Below are 3,048 nucleotides of genomic sequence, written 5' to 3' on the forward strand. Positions count from 1 at the left end.
TTAATGAAGGCAAGCATTTATTTCCAAGCTTTAAACCCAGGTAACAGTCCATGTTCCCAAGCAGAAACATGGGATATTTGGATACTTCCACTTTCCGTCTTCAATACTTCCCAGCAGCGTTTTATACTTCTGTTCATGTACGTCTTCGGCCTCGTTATTTATCCTTTGTGCTCTATTTCTTCTGGTGTTATTATAAACGGAAGTTTTTTATTGTTAGTACATAGACATATCTTTATAAAAATTTTATGGTCTTCAACTACTTCCTGTAGACATTTTCGGAATACAATAAGCGCAATTGTTTCATAACTGGCTTCTGTCCATTCTAACACTGGAACTCTCTGCAGCTTCTTTCACTGGTTCAGGATTGCGCTGCCCTTGTTCTTTGTGAGCTCTACACTGTTGCTTGGCTTCCGCTTGCTCTCTTGGAAATTTCATTAGTGACAATTTGTTAAGACCAAACCCAAAAAAAGTCTTCCTCTACACCAATGTTGTTGTGAATTCGTGGGAAAGCTGCCATAGGTCAAAACTGTTTAAGGGGAAGGTTGGATTCCTGACCACTAAGCATCGAGGCAGCCTTCCCTGAGTTTCCATAGGCAGTGGTGTATTCACCCTCCTGGCTGTCTCCCACCCTTGGGCATACCATACTCTTCAGTTCTTAGTCACTGTGCAATTGTACCCAAGAACAAAATGCAAATTTTATCCCTTTCATGCTAAAACTGGCTTTGGAGATTGCAAAAACAGGATGGGTGGGGATTTACTGCTCCAACACACACACACACACACACACACACACACACACACACACGTGTCTGAGTTCGCAGCATGGAGGAACTTCTGGAGTAGTTTAGACAAACAGACGGTTGTTAATATGTATATTGCAATAGGGAATGAGGAAATACCAAGCAGTGATCTGAAACGCAAGTTTGCTTACTATCTTTAGCTGAAACAGAGAAAGATGACAGGGAGGAGAGTTCTAGGGGAGGCTACAAAGCAGGGGGACTTGGTTCACCCCTGTCTATGCTGGATCCTCTTTACAGGTAACATCCCGTTGTGAATTAGAATCAGCTTTCTGCTACACACAGAGACCGATACCGCAAGTTGGAGATTTCTTTTTGGATGTCAATTTCTCTTTCAAAAGAATGATTTCTCTGTTTTCAGAGTTTCTCTTGTATTTGCTCAAAGTACTTCTCATGCCTGAGAAGTTTGGGGTGAAAGCCTCTGGTTTCCTACCATCATTTAAGACCTCCTATTCTAGGTCCTAGACACCTTGAGATTCTCCTGGTTTCCATCTTCCTCGCATGTCACCTCTCCGACACTCTCAGGGTTCCCTTGATTCTCTTAGAAGACGCTCTAGAAGTTTCGTCTGAAGTTCCCACTCCAGACGTTTCTATTTTTATTCAGTAGGAGAACTGGATTGGGTACTGTAACCAGATGTTACTACCAGTTCTAGTCATTATATTTTTCTGGAAATTTTGTTCTCTGCCTCTCTCTCTCTCTCTCTCTCTCTCTCTCTCTCTCTCTCTCTCTCTCTCTCTCTCTGTCTCTCTCTCTCTCTCTCTCTCTCTCTCTCTCTCTCTCTCTCTCTGTCTTTCTCTCAGCTGTGTGGATCACATGTCCCATGACATACATGTGGAGTACATTATCTTTCCATGGGTCTTGGGATCTCACTCAGGTCATGAGACCTGCATCATTGGGGTTGGCCAGCAAAGCGCCTTTATCCATGGAGCCATATCAAGTTTATAGAACACTTTCTGCACCTCACAGTCCCTTGGTGCTTTCTTTCCTTTAGCATTGCTAAACTTCTTAAAATAGATGACTGGGAAGAAGAGGAACCGTAGCCCATTCTTGGCTGCTGCACTGGGTATTTCTCTGGCTTTCTCTGCTTGAGTTACCTACAAGCTGCATGTTGTTGATTTCAAAGAACAGTCCTTATACACTGAGCTGAACTGACTTGAGTTTTTCCTGATAAAACATTCTTCTCAAGAGACACAATACTATATTCTTATATATTCAGTCAAACTTCTCAATTGTTCTTATTTAACTGATCTAGGACTTCGTTGCAATGTTACTTAACAAAACTGTTTGTGCCCTTCCCAATTGTCAATTGACTTTGACAATGATGTATGAAATATTATCTAACAGAAATAGGGGCCACAATCTCGTTCCGCAAATGGTAATAGTGTTTTGCCATGGTGTGGTTACCTTTCATATTCTCTCAGATATGCTCTTATGGGACAGGTCCGTGTTTAAAGCCTAAGAACTGGCTTTTGAATACATCAGTGGAAAACAATACTAAGGGAAAAGAGAGGTCAATGTGTTGCTGTTTTCTGTTGGTTTCACTTCAGCAGAATTCCTGAAAAGCCAGTGCTGTAGAGCAGGGCAGACTGCAGAGCGGGACAGACCACAGAGAGGGACAGACCGCAGATCGGGACAGACTGCAGAGCCAGAGCGGAACAGACTGCAGAACGGGACAGACAGACAGCAGAGCGGGACAGACTGCAGAGCAGGACAGACTGTAGAGCCACAGCAGGACAGACTGCAGAGCCAGAGCAGGACAGACTGCAGAGCCAGAGCAGGACAGACTGCAGAGCCAGAGAGGGACAGAATGCAGGGCAGGACAGACTGTAAAGCCAGGCTAATACTACAAATACACTTGCTAATAACCGTCTAATGTGAGCGAACTTGATTACACACGAATTATCCTTAAAACACCACAACAAATTGTATGTTCCACAAAACTGCCCAAAGTAAGTATGGTAAACCAAAAAAAAAAAAAAATCCCAATGCACTTTACTAGGGAGCATGTAAGGAAAGGCTTTCTTACATTGGAAAGGGTGGATTTTACTCTGAGAAAGAAGAGGGAAGGAGCAAGGGAGGGAAGGAGAAAACAAAGGCGGATGCTCTTTAACTAAATTAAAATTTTATTATCAAGAACTCACAAATAAAAAAACACCACCTTGTGAAATTACCAAGACCCAATGTCTTGAAATGTATAGCTGTAATTTTTTTCTACTTACAAAAATTTAAATGTGTTTGTGTGTGTGTGTG

General features: G+C 42.4%; 1 protein-coding gene across 1 annotated transcript in view; it reads right to left on the minus strand.

Moving 5' to 3' along the window:
• Positions 1 to 3,048, minus strand: part of LOC101988651 (phosducin-like protein 2) — a 19,470-nt gene that overhangs the window by 15,625 nt on the left and 797 nt on the right. The gene's annotated exons all lie outside the window — the stretch shown is intronic.

This window comes from Microtus ochrogaster, linkage group LG1 (genome assembly GCF_000317375.1).
Source record: "Microtus ochrogaster isolate Prairie Vole_2 linkage group LG1, MicOch1.0, whole genome shotgun sequence".
Taxonomy (NCBI): domain Eukaryota; kingdom Metazoa; phylum Chordata; class Mammalia; order Rodentia; family Cricetidae; genus Microtus; species Microtus ochrogaster.